Source organism: Enhydra lutris, unplaced genomic scaffold (assembly GCF_002288905.1).
Source record: "Enhydra lutris kenyoni isolate GAN:26980312 unplaced genomic scaffold, ASM228890v2 scaffoldscaffold101, whole genome shotgun sequence".
Lineage (NCBI taxonomy): Eukaryota > Metazoa > Chordata > Mammalia > Carnivora > Mustelidae > Enhydra > Enhydra lutris.
This window is the reverse complement of record NW_019154185.1, coordinates 1,095,453-1,110,677: the sequence shown is the minus strand read 5'-3', so window position 1 is coordinate 1,110,677 and position 15,225 is coordinate 1,095,453.

Here is a 15,225-nt window from a genome sequence, read left to right as displayed (position 1 = left end):
ACACACAATCCAGGTAAAACTTTCCATCATCCCCAAAAAATGTCCGTGTGCCCTTTCAAACCCTTTTTCACCTCCCTTCCCTTCCAATCTGCTTTCACTCCCTGTAGATCAGTCTGCATTTTCTAGAATCCTATATAATTGAACGCATACAGTATGGTACTTCCCTTTCTCCAGTTTCTTCTGCCCAGCATCACCATTTGACTTTCATTCACATTGTCTGGTCGATCAGTAGTGCTCTAACAAGGATTTGACCTCCAATGTTTGGTTTGATGTAATTATACTCAGAAGCAAAATAAGTTTTACTTATTATTATTAATCAAGTTTTACTTGACTTTTGACCATAGTCAAGGCTATGTCATAGAAAGAAATACAAAATCCATTCGTGGGTAAATTAAATTCCCAAGTCAGACCTACTTGAACACATTTTTCTATGTCCCTTGGACACGTTTTCCCAACTGCTCATCAAAACTGCACAAACAAATCTGACAGAATTATTGAAGTATCGCTTATATTTTCTGATAAAGAATAAAGCCCAAGTGATTTCGGGAACCCAGCCTAGCCCAAAACAGGCTTGAGCCCACGGAGGTCACCCGGGTGAAAATTTGCCTCATTTTAGACAATGGCTACAGCAAATTAAGTACTAAAGAAAAACCAAGAAAGCAAGGCCACCTCCTCAAGGCAGTTCTATTAGTATGAGGACCTGAAGCTACGGTCGGTATGGAGATTACATGTCAGGAGAGCAAGGGATCCCAGGACCGTAGCAAGCACGGGGCTGAATGACTAGCTATGGAACCGAGGCTGGAACCGAGGCTGGTTAGGGAAGCAAGTGCCGACACAGAGGAGCTGATGAACTGGGGGCGCAGGGGCAGCCGCTGGAAGACTGGTGGTCACAGGCTAGTCACAGGAAGCAACAGGCTTCACAGGACAGCACGAGTAAAAAAGAGCAAAGGTTTCTCACTCAGACCCCCAAGCCTTAGGAGTGTGTACCCTGAGCCCCCGAGCCAGCCTCCTCACTCCCTGGCTTTCCCACCTGCATCCTCTCATCCTAATGGACTCTCTGGCAGAACACAGTCTGGTTCATTTTCCAGAAACAACTCTTTGATCGTGTAATACTCGTGCTCAAAAACCCTCAAAGGCTCTCCATCACCTAAAGCCATGCTTTACAAACAACAGTGCCCAAAAATAGTCATCTCTTGTGAGGGCTGGAGGAGAAAAGAATGAAGAGTTGGGAGGACTAGTCCCCAGTACCCTACTTCACCATGGGGCAAAGGAACCTGTATTACTAAATATCCCACTTGATTCTGACACAGACAAACCAAGGTCACACTTGGAGAAACAAGTTGGTTTATAATCTTCCACTCCACCCCAATTTCTTTTTTTTTTTTTTTAAGATTTTATTTATTTGAGAGGGAGAGCATGAACAGCGGGAGGGGCAGAGGGAGAAGCAGAACTCCCCACTGAGCAGTGAGCAAGATGTGGGGCTCGATCCAGGACTCTGGGATCTTGACCTGAGCCGAAGGCTTAACTGACTGAGCCACCCAGGTGCCCCAATTTCTGCCACCATCTGGGTCATGACCACTCAGTTCCTTGACTTCCCTATTTGTGACTGATGGATTACCTCTGGCCCCTCTTTATGCCTGCTCTGTGAACACGGATGTGGGACTTTAAATCATTTTTACTTTGCCAGCTGGCAAGATATGAAGTTTTATCAGTAGCAGGTGGTAGAGACATTGCAGGAAGAAGGGGTTTTACTTCCTGTTTCCTGTGTGCTCACTCCAAGGGCTCCTGCCAAGCTCCCGGCTTTCTTAGTGCTCCCCTTCCGCGACACTGGCTTCCACCAGGGCACAGTGGGTAGCAGCTAGCTTCCCCTGCCACCACCTTTGGGGGGTCCATTCCATACCAAAGTATCTCTGGTGAGACACCTCCCCCGTGAATGGGAAACAAGCACCCTCCCAGGGCACATTTTCAGCAAGTTCTAGAGGGCGGATGTCCAGCAAGTTCCACTGACTCAGCCCCATGACAACTTCTATAATTAGGCGTGGATCTCGGCTACCAGTGGAGAGGGGAGGTTCTCACAGCTCCAGGGGAGTGACTAGTATGTATTATTTCACACTGTATCTGCCATCCTTATACTCTTTTTAGAGTTCTCTTTACTTCTCACTAGTCAATCCCTCATTACTGCAGTCCCCTGTCACTGTTGACAATTACGTTCAACTTCTCCTGTTCAAATCCCTCTGTGGTTTCTCTGTCCTGATTGGACCCAGACTGACACGCCTCGTTATCCTCAGTGAACACTCCTCCGCTTTAGCCAACTGCTTGCGAGGTCACAGCTTGTACTTTTTGTCATCACACAAATCTCTCTGTTTCCTAAATCATGAATTCAAACATTACATTTTCTAACCACAACCTACAATCTTTCTAGCTGGCTTGTTCAGTTTCTCCCATGACAAGTAGCCCTTAACCTTGTAGGGATCTTCAAAGCACTGTTTTCCAAACTGATTATAGAATTTTACTTTCCTACAATCAGGCTCTAATCTCCCATTGCTCCACATCATAGCTAATACACCTTTCAGACTTCTAATTTTATTTTTCTTTTCATGGGTGTAGAACTTACTTTTCTATGATTACTAATAAGGTTAAAGCATTTTTTTTTAAATTCTTTTTTAGAGGGGGAAAGAGAGAGGGCAGGGGGAGGGGCAGAGGGAAAGAGAATCCTTTTTTTTAAGAATTTATTTATTTATTTGACAGACAGAGATCACAAGTAGGCACAGAGGCAGGCAGAGAGAGAGGAGGAAGCAGGCTCCCCACTGAGCAGAGAGCCTGATGTGGGGCTCGATCCCAGGACTCTGGGATCATGACCTGAGCCGAAGGCAGAGGCTTTGACCCACTGAGCCACCCAGACACCCCGGAAAGAGAGAATCTTAAGCTCCACGCACAGCACAGAGCCCAACCAGGGCTCGATCACACAACCCTGAGATCATGACCTGAGCAGAAATCAGGAGCCTGATGCTTAACCGACTGAGCCACCCAGCTGCCCCTAAAGCATTTTTTCATATGTCAATTGGCCATACATATTTTCTCTTCTGGGAAATACTTGCTCATTTCCATTGCCTACGTTTCCACTGGTTGTTTGTCTTTTTGTTATTGATCTGTAGAAGTCTGTAATACATTAGGGATACTAAACCAATGTGTTTGTGACTATCCTCTTGTACTCTTGTTTTTCATCATGGTGTAAAATGTGGTGTGTTTTAGGAAATAGAAGTTCTTGATTTTCAAAAATAAGATACTTTATTTCACTCTCATGTAAAAATAAATCCAGAATCTGGCAGTCCAAGACTAGCATGCAGCTTCATAGTCATTAGAAACCCAGGATTCGGGGCGCCTGGGTGGCTCAGTCGGCTAAGTGTCTGCCTTCGGCTCAGGTCATGATCCCAGGGTCCTGGAATCGAGCCCAGCATCAGGCTCCCGGATCAGTGGGAGCCTGCTTCTCCCTCTCCCTCTGCCTGCCATTCTGCCTACTTGTGGAATCACTTGAGCTCTCTCTCTCAAATAAATAAAATCTTTAAAAAAAAAAAAAAAAAGAAACCCAGGACTCTACTCTCCTGCTACTTAACCATCTTTAGCTTCCCACCTCATGGTTCAAAATGACTGTTAATGTGAACTTGGACTAGCCAATAATGGTTTCTTATTATTCTTAGATATCAGACCATGGCCACAAGCAACAACAACAAAAGAACAGATAAATTGGTCTTCATCAAAATTAAAAATTTTGTGCTTCAAAGGACACCATCAAGACAGTGAAAAGACGACCCCAGAATGAGAGAGAGTATTTGCAAGTCATATCTCTAATTAGGGACTAGTATCCAGAATATATAAAGAACTCTTATAATTCAATAATAAAAGGACAAATAACTAAAAATGGGCAAATTATCTGAATAGACATTTCTCCAAAGAAGATATACAAATAGCTAATAAACTCAGGGAAAGATCCTCAGCATCATTAGTCATCAGGGAAATGCAAATCAAAACCACAATGAGATTCCACTTTACACCCATTAGGACGGCCATAATCAAAAAGACAGATACTGAGGGGCCTGGCTGGCTCAGTCAGAAGAGAGTGTCATTCTTTTTTTTTTTTTTTTTTTTGAGAGAGAGAGAGAGAGAGCATAGTGGGGGTTGAAGCAGAGAGGGATGGGCAGAGAATCTGAAGCAGATTCCACGCTGAGCATGGAGCCCAACAGGGGCCTCCATCTCACTACAAGACCTCTACCTGAGCTGAAACCGAGAGTCAGATGCCTGACCCAGGTGCACCAAGAACATGTGATTCTTGATCTCAGGGTCATAAGTTCGAGTCCCACGTTTGGTTTAGAGATTACTAAAAAAAAAAATTTTTAACTAAAAAAAAAAAAAAAACAAAAAGATAAGAACTAGTGCTGTTATGTGGAGAAATTGGAACTCTCCTACATTGTTGGTGGGAATGTCAAATAGTGCAGCTGCTATAAAAAAAGTTTTGCAGTGCCTCAAAATGTTAACATAGTCACAGTATGGTCCAGCAATTCCTCTCCAAGAGAAATAAAAACACGTGTCCACATAAAAACCTGTACACAAAAATTCATAGCAGTATTAGTCATAATAACCAAAGAGTTAAAACAATCCAATGTTCATCATCTGATGAAGGGATAAATAAAGTGTTACAATCAAATATTACTCATAAAAACGAATGAAGTGCTGATACAGGCCACATCATGGATAAACACTGAAAACATACTGACCGAAAGAAACGAGACACAAAAGATTGTACATTATATGATTCCACTTACATGAAATGTTCAGAATAGGCAAATCCATACAAACAGAAAGTAGAACCGCAGTTACCCAGACTGGGGTGGGGGTTGAAGGGAAACTGGAAGTGACTGCTAATGGCCATGGGGACTTCTTTTGTGGGGAGGTGAAGAAAATGTCCTAAAAATGATTTGGTGATGGTTGCACAATTCTGAATATACTGGAAGCCATTGAATGATACACTTTAAGTAGGTGAATCTATACTATCTGAATTATGTCTCTGTAAAGCTGTTATTTTTTAAAAGGCAGTTGTGAGTTAAAAAGAAAAAGGCTGCTTGAGCTCCAGCCATCAAGTCTTCATTCCAGCCATCAGGAAAAAGGAAGGGGGGGAAATAAAACAACAGTCCTCTCCACACACACAGTTTACTAAGAAAAATTTATAACATATTGAAAAATTGAAAGAATAGTATGATGGTCTCCTTCATACCCATCATCCAGATTTAATAATTAGTAACATTCTGGGGCACCTGGGTGGCTCAGTGGGTTAAGCCTCTGCCTTCAGCTCAGGTCATGATCTCAGGGTCCTTAAAAAAAATAATTAGTAACATTCTGCTATATTTCACTTGCCTATATAGGTACAGTGGCTATATAATTTTTAAAGATTTTATTTATTTATTTATTTATTTATTTATTTTTAAGGATTTTATTTTCTTTATTTGACAGACAGAGATCACAAGTAGGCAGAGAGGCAGGCAGGGAGAGAGAGGTGGGGAAGCAGGCTCCCAGCCAAGCAGGGACCCCGATGCAGGGCTCGATCCCAGAACGCTGGGACCATGTCCTGAGCCGAAGGCAGAGGCCCCAACCCACTGAGGCACCCAGGTTTGACAGAGAGAGAGAGATCACAAGTAGGCAGAGAGAGGCAGGCAGAGAGAGGGGGGAAGCAGGCTCCCTGCCGAGCAGAGAGCCTGATGTGAGGCTCAATCCCAGGACCCCAGGATCATGACCTGAGTTGAAGGCAGAGGCTTTAACCCACTGAGCCACCCAGGCGCCCCCAGTGGCTATATTTTTAAAAATAAAATGGGGTACCTGGTTGGTTCAGTCAGTAGAACATCTGACTCTCGATCTCAGAGTCATTGAGTTCAAGCCCCATGTTGGGTATAGAGATTACTTTAAAAAATTATAAATAAACTATTCATATTACTTAACCCTAAATACTTCAACACACCTCTCCTAAAATTAAGGACATTTTCAACATAACCAAAGATTTATATCACAACTAAGAAAATTAACAATAATTCACTAATGCCATCTAATTTTCAGTCCATAATAAGATTTATCTAATTGTCCCTAAAAATGTCTTTTAGAGACTTTTTTTTCAAAGCAGCATCCAATCAAGTTGCCCTTCCTTATGGTCATAGTACTGACTTTGTTTTGATGCAAAAAAAATCTGAGTGACTGTAGGGTTCTTCATCATGTCTCCCTTCTCTTAGGGATCAACGTCCTGCACTGCTTGTTGACTCAGTGTCTGGAAAGAGTTGGTTCATATACTTTGTCCAGTTTTCTAGTTGTTTCTATTAGGAGAAAAAGTCTGCACCACATAATCTTTCATGGGTAGAACTAGAAGTTGGCTTAGTTTACTTTTAATTATTCTTCCATATCATGCAACAAATGAGACCTAAGATAGTTCATTGTTGTGATAAGGGCTCTTTCGATATTCAGGATAGTAACCTTTTGGTATATATGTTTTAAATTCTTTCCTAGCTAGTGTTTGTCTTTTGTATATTTCTTAACAGCTACTATACAGAAGTTTAAAATTTTGTAGCTAATTAAATATACCAATCTTTCCCTCTTATATGCTTAAAGTCTTTCCTCAAAGAAACTTATCTTAGGGAAATATTGACAAGCTCACAAGATATATGTTGATGACAACAAAATCACAATCTGGGGCACCTGGGTGGCTCAGTTGGTAAAGCGTCTGCCTTTCACTCAGGTCATGATCCTGGGGTCCTGGGATCAAGCCCCACATCAGGCTCCCTGCTCAGTGGGATGTCTTCTTGTCCCTCTCCCTCTGCAGATCCCCCTGTTCATGCTCTCTCTCTCTCTCACTCTCCCTCAAATAAATAAATAAATAAATAAACTATTTAAATAAATATTGGAGCCTGCGTGGCTCAGTCAGTTAAGCGTCTGCCTTTGGCTTGCGTCATGGTCCCAGGGACCTGGGATGAAGTCCTGCATCAGGCTCCCTGCTCAGCGGGGAGTCTGCTTCTCCTTTCTCTCTATCCCTCCCCCCATTCATGCTCTCTCTCATGTTCTCTCTTTAACTAAAATCTTTTTTTTAAAGATTTTATTTATTTATTTGACAGAGAGAGGAGGCACAGCAAGAGAGGGAACACAAGCAGGGGGAGTGGGAGAGGGAGAAGCGGGCTCCCCACTGAGCAAGGAGCCCAATGCGGGACTTGATCCCAGGACTCCGGGATCATGACCTGAGCCAAAGGCGGATGCTTAACAACAACTGAGCCACTCAGGCATCCCTCTAACTAAAATTTTTTTAAAAAATCAATCAATCAGTAAAATCCCAATCCAGAGAATAACAAAAAATATTAATGAATCTAACCTCATCAAGATTAAAAACATTTGATCTGTGGAATCTCACTTGAAGAGGAGGAAAAAGCAAGCTATAAACAGGGAGAAAACAGCACAAACCACCTATCTGATAAAGGCCTACTCTCCAAAGTACATTTTAAAACTCTGAAAACTCAATAGTTTAAAAAAAAAAAAAGGAATCCAGTAGAAAATGGGCAAAAGACATGAACAGGTATCTCATGGAACAGAATCAGTGGATGGTAAATAAACACATGAAAAGGTAATCAGTATCATTAGCCACTAGGGAAATGCAAAGTAAAAACCACAGTAAGGTATCACTACACACATATCAGAAGAACTAGAATAAAAAATGCTGACAACACCAAATGCTGCTGAGGATACAGAGATCCTGGATCACTGCTATATTCCTACATTGCCGGCAGGAAAGGACAATGGTAGAGCCACTGGGGAAAGCAGTTCACAGTAGCTTGTACTTGCCATACAACTCAGCAACTACATGCCTGGGCATTTATCACAGAAAAAAAATATATAAATACCTATACATGAACATTCGTAATAGCTTTATTTGTAGCGGCCCCCAACTAGAAACAACCCAAATGTTCTTCCTTCAGCAGGTGAATGGTTAAATAAACTGTGGTATATCCAGGTGACAGAATCCCTAAACAGCCATAAAAAGGAAAAACCTATTGATACACACAACCACCTGGGCGGATCTCAAGGGAATGATGCGGAGTGAAAAAGAAACCAATCCCCAAAAGTTACATATGATCTCATTTACATAATATTTACATAACATTCTTGAAATGACAGATGCCCAGGTGCCTCACAACGCCAGGGGTACAACACACATGGAAAACCTTTGATGTCGACGAACAATACAAAGACATACAGTATTATATGGCTGGCTTCCCCAAGAAGTGGATTTTCTCCTTCTGGAGGGGCAACGTGAGAAAAGTCACCATAGAGATCCCTGAGAGAGCCATTAACTTTGCCTTTAAGGTGAAGTTTAAGCAGGTGTTCTTGGAATGAGTGCACAAGCACATAGTTTTGGAGTTATTTTGCTGACAGTCTGGTGACCTGTGTTACACTTGGGCAGAGGGGGCACATCTTTCAGCTTTTTCTACTGCTTAGATTTTGCCAGAACCCACTTGGCAGCCAATACCGGGAAGTCTGTTGAGGAAAGAAAATTCAGCTCTCTCCCTTTCTCCACCGTCATGGTGCGTGTGGTTGACTCTGTTCCTCACCATGTCTCCCTGGAAGACTCTCAAGGTCAAGCAATTCCTGACCAAGAAACAAAAGCAGAATCATCCCCTTCCACACTGGATTCCGATGAACACTCGTACTACACTCAGGTACGCCTTGAACAGGAGACATTGGCCAGGAACCCAGCTGGCGCTGTGATGAGGTACACATGAGATGGAAACACTACCACTATCTGGACAGCAGCTGGTCATGTTTTATTGGGGAAGTGATCGTTCTCTTTGTTTCTATGCTTCTGCACTAGTAGGTTGTTTCAGTAATAACTAGTGAGAATTTTGTTTAAAAAAAAGAAAACTCAAAGGCCTAGAAGACTCTCTTATGAAAAGCACCAAATTGGATGGCCAGCGTGGTCTCCCCAGTCCAATACAGTGAGGTGGTCGGTGATGATGCAGTCTGGTCCCAAAGAACTGGCCTCAAATATGACGGGCCTTCATGCATAATGGGTAGAAGATTTTCAGAGATGAATGTGGAAAAGCCTTTAGCAAGAGCATATGGCCCCGGAGAGTCTGGCTGGCTCAGTCAGGAGAGCACCTGACTCTTGATCCCAAGGTTGAGCTTGGGCCCCACACTGAGCGTAGAGATTACTTTAAAAAAAATCCCAAAAGCAAAATACAAAAGAGCATATATGCTACAATCCTCCTTTTTAAAAATACGTGCTTAGGGGCGCCTGGGTGACTCAGTGGGTTAAGCCTTTACCTTCGGCTCAGGTCATGATCTCAGGGTCCTGGTAAGCCCCGTGTCCAGCTCTCTGCTCAGCAGGGAGTCTGCTTCCCCCCCCACCCCCGCCTGCTGCTCTGCCTGCTTGTGATCTCTGTCAAATAAATAAATAAAAATCTTTAATATATAAATAAATGCTTAAATATGCCTAAAATTGAAGGTATAGGGGCACCGTGTGGCTCATTTGGTTAAATGCCTGCCTTCTGCTCAGGTCAAGATCCCAGGGTCTCAGGATTAAGCCCAGCATCAGGCTCCTTGTTCTTCGGGGAGTCTGCTTCTCCCCCTCCCCACTTGTGTGAGTGCTCTCGCTCTCAAATAAATAAATAAAATCTTTTAAAGAAATTGAAGACTAGGGGCACCTGGGTGGCTCAGTGGGTTGGGCCTCTGCCTTCGGCTCAGGTCATGGTCTCAGGGTCCTGGGATCGAGCCCCGCATCGGGCTCTCTGCTCAGCAGGGAGCCTGCTTCCTCCCTCTCTCTCTGCCTGCCTCTCTGCCTGCTTGTGATCTCTGTCTGTCAAATAAATAAAATCTTTAAAAAAAAATTGAAGACTATATACCACAACTACTATTACTGAACACTCCTATTTCTTCCTCTTCAGATAAAGTGTTCAATTAATCATACTCCTCAGTTTACCATGCATGTAATCCCACGTGGACACCCCTTATACTTTTCCTTCATTCACAAACTCCCCTCATAGACACCCACTCCAATGTGTGTGATAAATGTCATTAAATAGCCATGGTCTCCTATAAAGTCTGTAGTGTCCTTTACATAAATGATATCATGCCATAAATATTGTTCTCTTTCTTATTTTTTTTCACTTAACATAATAGTCTTTAGCATCTGGCTTGCTTCGCTATCTTTCTTTGCACCATGACAACTGCCACAGTTCTTGATAACTTCCATATCTATATGATCAGTCCAACACTGGCCTCCGACTGCCTTGACTTTCTCATTTCCAGTGATCTTGGGTTTCACTCTCCCCACCCGCTCGTAAGCATATTTGAATTCATATTATTACCAAAAATGCACTGCCTCTAAAATCTCAAGTTCAAACATTCAGCACTCTAAATACAATCCTACAGCTTTCCAGATCATTTCTTCTAGTACCCCTATCCCAACTATCTTGTTATCTACTTGACTCAACACCCCTTTATGGTCCATCACTGCCCTCCTGTCTCCTTGTTTTTTTTAAAGATTTATTTATTTTGAGAGAGAGAGACACATGCCCATGCATGAACTGGGGGAGGGTCAGGAGAGAATCTTTCAAGCAGACTCCCTGCTGAGCGATGAGCCTACCTCAGAGTTCCCTCCCACAACCCATGGGATCATTACCTAAACTGAAACCAAGAGCTGGATGCTTAACTGACTGAGCCACCCTGGTGCCCCAAATTATATCTCAATAAAGCTGTTGTAGGGACGCCTGGGTGGCTCAGTTGGTTAAGCAGCTGCCTTCGGCTCAGGTCATGATCCCAGCGTCCTGGGATTGAGTCCCACATCGGGCTCCTTGCTCATCAGGGAGCCTGCTTCTCCCTCTGCCTCTGCCTGCCATTCTGTCTGCCTGTGCTTGCTCTCTCTCCCTCTCTCTCTCTGACAAATAATTAAATAAAATCTTTAAAAAAAATAAAATAAAGCTGTTGTATATTTTAGAAAGAAGGAGGAGGAGATAAATTCAACCACCTCAGCCCCCCAAATAGCCGAGATTATTTTTAAAAATAAAAATAAAGAAGGGGGTGCCTGGGTGGCTCAGTGGGTTAAGACTCTGCCTTCAGCTCGGGTCGTGATCTCAGGGTCCTGGGATCAAGTCCCGAGTCAGGCCCTCTGCTCATCGGGGAGCCTGCTCCCCCTCTCTGCCTACTTGTGATCTTTCTCTGTGTGTCAGATAAATAAATAAATTCTTTAAAAAAAAAAGAAAGAAGGGATTTTACCCACAAGATACGAGGACATACCATAAGGCTGCGTTAATAAATAAGTATGGTGTTGACTCAAGATGAGGTGAAAAGAAATCAGTAGAAAATAACAGAGAGCTGCCCAGAACCTAACTCATGCCTATGTGGGAATTTGGTATATGACAGACAGTATTTTATATCAACAGGGAAAGACTGCCTCCTCAATAAATGATGCTGAGACCACTGGCTGTCCGTTTGGAAAAGAGGTTGATCATCAACTCACACCACAAACAAAAATACATTTCAGAAGAGATGGATTCAATCCTTATATGTATAAAACTCAACTAAGAACAGAAGAAAATGTAAAAGGATAGGTTTTTGGCCTTGGGGTAAGGTATTCCCCAAAAGGATCTCTCCCCCCCAAAAAAGAAACCCAAACCCTAAACACGGGCTTCCTTGATGCTGTGCCCCAGAATCAAGCGGACTCACCGGCGTGGCCCAGGCTATTTGCCGGTCTCCCGGCCACCACACATGTCCTCCAGCTGCGGGCCACACTTAGGCTAACAGCTTACACCTGTGGCCTCTGCCTTAGCACCTGATCTGGCTGTGGGGGGCGACCTTGCTTTATTACTTTTCATTGCGGTGGGACCAAAACAGCTACAATTGTAGACTTGCTAACTTCTAGTTCTACGGGTCAGAAGTCCAACATAGATCTCACAGGGCTAAAATCAAGGTGTCAGGAGAGCTATGCTCCTTTCTAGAGACGAGTCTGGGGAGAATTCATTTCTTTGTCTTTTTTAGCCATTGGAGGCCATCTGCTGCTGTGGTCTGAGTGTCTGTGCCTGGCCCCTCCCCGAAGTTCGCCTACTGAAATCCTGACCCTCAGACAGGATGGTTGTAGGAGGCTGGGCCTTGGGATAGTGAGGAGGTCAGGAGGGTGGAGCACTCATAAATGGAATAAGTGTCTTATAAAAGAGACCCCCCCAGAGACGGGCACCTGGTTGGCTCAGGAGGTGGAGCATGTGAATATTATCTTGGGGTTGTAAGTTCAAGCCCCATGTTGGGTACAGAGATTACTTAGAAATATAAAAATAGGGGCACCTGAGTGGCTCAGTGGGTTGGTTAAGCCTCTGCCTTCAGCTCAGGTCATGATCTCAGGGTCCTGGGATTAAGCCCCGAGTCTGGCTCTCTGCTCAGCAGGGAGACTGCTTCCCCCTCTCTCTCTGCCTGCCTCTCTGCCTACTTCTGATCTCTGTCAAATAAATAAATAAAATCTTAAAAAAAAAAAGAAAATAGGCCTCAGAGAGCTCTCTAATCCTTTTCACCAAGTGAGGACATAGTGTGAAAGCACTTAAAATCTTAAAAAAAAGGCAGTGGGCAGAAACCTGGGTGACTCAGTGGGTTAAGCATCTGCCTTGGGGTCAAGTCATGATGCCGGGGTCCTGGGATTGAGCCCCACATTGGGCTCCCTGCTTGGCGGGGAGTCTGCTTCTCCCTCTGCCTCTCCCTCTGCCTCCCATTTCTCCTGCTTGTGCACTCTCTATATATAAATAAATAAAATCTTAAAAAAAAAAAAAGCAAGCACTGGCTCTGAACCAGGAGGAAGGACCTCACCCAACCATGCTGGCATCTTGATCTTGGACTTTCCAGCCTCCAGAACTGTGAGAAGTTGTTTAGAAACTACCCAATCTGGGGTATTTATTACAGCAGCCTGAATAGACTAAGACACCTGCTCTCCCCGGCTTTCCACTCCCTTTCTCCATCTTCAAAACTAGCAACAGCAGGCTGTGTCCTCATATCACAGCTCTGCCCCACTCTTCTGCCCCCCCTTCCATTTTTAAGAACTCATGTGGTTAGACTGGAACCACCTGGACAATCAGGGATCATCTCCCCATCTCCCTGAATCCCATCTGCAAAATCCCTTTTGCCAATGTCAGGTAAAAATTCACAGGTCCCAGAGATTAGGACATGGACATCTTGGGGAGGGCTCATTATTTTGCTTAAGCTGGGTAAATACAATTTTTTAAAAGATTTTATTTATTTATTTGACAGAGATCACAAGTAGGCAGAGAAGCAGGCAGAGAGAGGAGGAAGCAGGCTCCCTGCTGAGCAGAGAGCCCGATGTGGGACTTGATCCAGGACCCTGGGATCATGACCCGAGCCGAAGGCAGAGGCTTTAACCCACTGAGCCACCCAGGCGCCCCTGGAGAAATACAATTTAAAAAAATGAAATAGGGGCGCCTGGGCGCCTGGGCGCCTCAAAAAAATAAAAATAAAATCTTTTAAAAAATAAATAAATAAATAAAAATTAAAAAATGACATAGTCTCCAAACCCAGAAATCGTCCCCATAATGACAGTAGAGAAAGAGAAGACTTTTATTGAATAAGCATTAAACCAGAAAGTGATGTGCATCACAGGTGATCTACTAAGAGACTGCAAAGACAGAAAGAAATCTCACCCTTTGAAACATCCAGGCAGGGACGCCTGGGTAGCTCAGTGGGTTAAAGCCTCTGCCTTCGGCTCAGGTCATGATCCCAGGGATCCTGGGATCCAGCTCCACATGGGGCTCTCTGCTCAGCGGGGAGCCAGCTTCCCCTTTTCTCTCTCTGCCTGCCTCTCTGCCTGCTTGTGATCTCTGTCAAATAAATAAATAAAAATCTTAAAAGAAAAAAAAAAAAGAAACAGCCAGGCAGATACAACCTACTACATGCACATTCTGAAGATACATATATCTTAAGGAAGAGTGCCTGACAGTGCCATATATCACACACAGCTAACCCTAACTTTACTTTGTAATCCGCGTAAATATATGTTAGATAACTGGCTTTATCGAGATAAGAAATCAACTTCCCAGGAGTGCCTGGCTAGCTTATTGGGTGAGCATGTGACTCTTTATCTTGGGGTTGAGTTCAAGCCCACACTGGGTATAGAGATTATTTATAAAATAAAATCTTAAAAAAAAAAAAAAAAACAGGGACGCCTGAGTGGCTCAATCAGCTAAGCGTTGGATTCTTAATTTCGGCTCAGGTCATGATCTCAGTGTTGTGGGGCAAGCCTTGTGTTGGGCTCCATGCTGGGCATGGAAACTGCTTAAGATTCTTTCTCCCCCTCTCCCTCCACCCCCCCCCAAAAAAAAACACAAAGAAAAACATAAAAACCAATAAACAAAAACCAAATTCTCATACCTTTATGGCAGGAAGTAGTTTTGCAACTCGGAGCAAGGTGCCCACCAAAGTTAGGTCCTACCCTCCCACAGAAGCTGGGACATAGCCATCTCTAAATACTTTTTTTAAAGAATATTTATTTATTTATTTATTTGACAGAGACCACAAGTAGGCATAGAGGCAGGCTCCCCGCTGAGCAGAGAGCCCGATGTGGGGCTCGATCCCAGGCCCCTGAGATCATGACCTGAGCGGAAGGCAGAGACTTAACCCACTGAGTCACCCAGGTGCCCCTCTAAATATTTTTTTAAAGATGCATTTATTTATTTGAGAGAGAGGGGAAGAGAAAGTGCGCTTGCTCACACAAGAGCAGGGGTGGGAGGGGCAGAGGGAGAGGGAGAGAAGCCAACTCCCTGCTGAGCACAGAGCCCATCCTGGGGTTTAATCTCATGACCCTGAGACCATGACTTGAGCAGAAACCAAGAGTCAGACGCTTAACTGACTAAGCCCCCCCCAGGCGCCCCAGGGATGCCATCTCTCTAGAAGTTCACATCAAATAGATATTCCCAGGTCCATGAGAAAGACACTCCTGAGTTCCAAAGCTGACAGAAGGTCTCCGTAGTCTTCAAAAAGATTTACATACATTTCAAAGAGATGAAGAAGTGCTTAAAATTACAAGTTTCTAAGGTAAATGCTTTGAGAAAAGAAAAGGGAGGGAGATATCATGACTTTTTTTTTTTAAAGATTTTATTTATTTATTTGACAGAGAGAAATCACAAGTAGGCAGAGAGGCAGGCAGAGAGAGAGGAG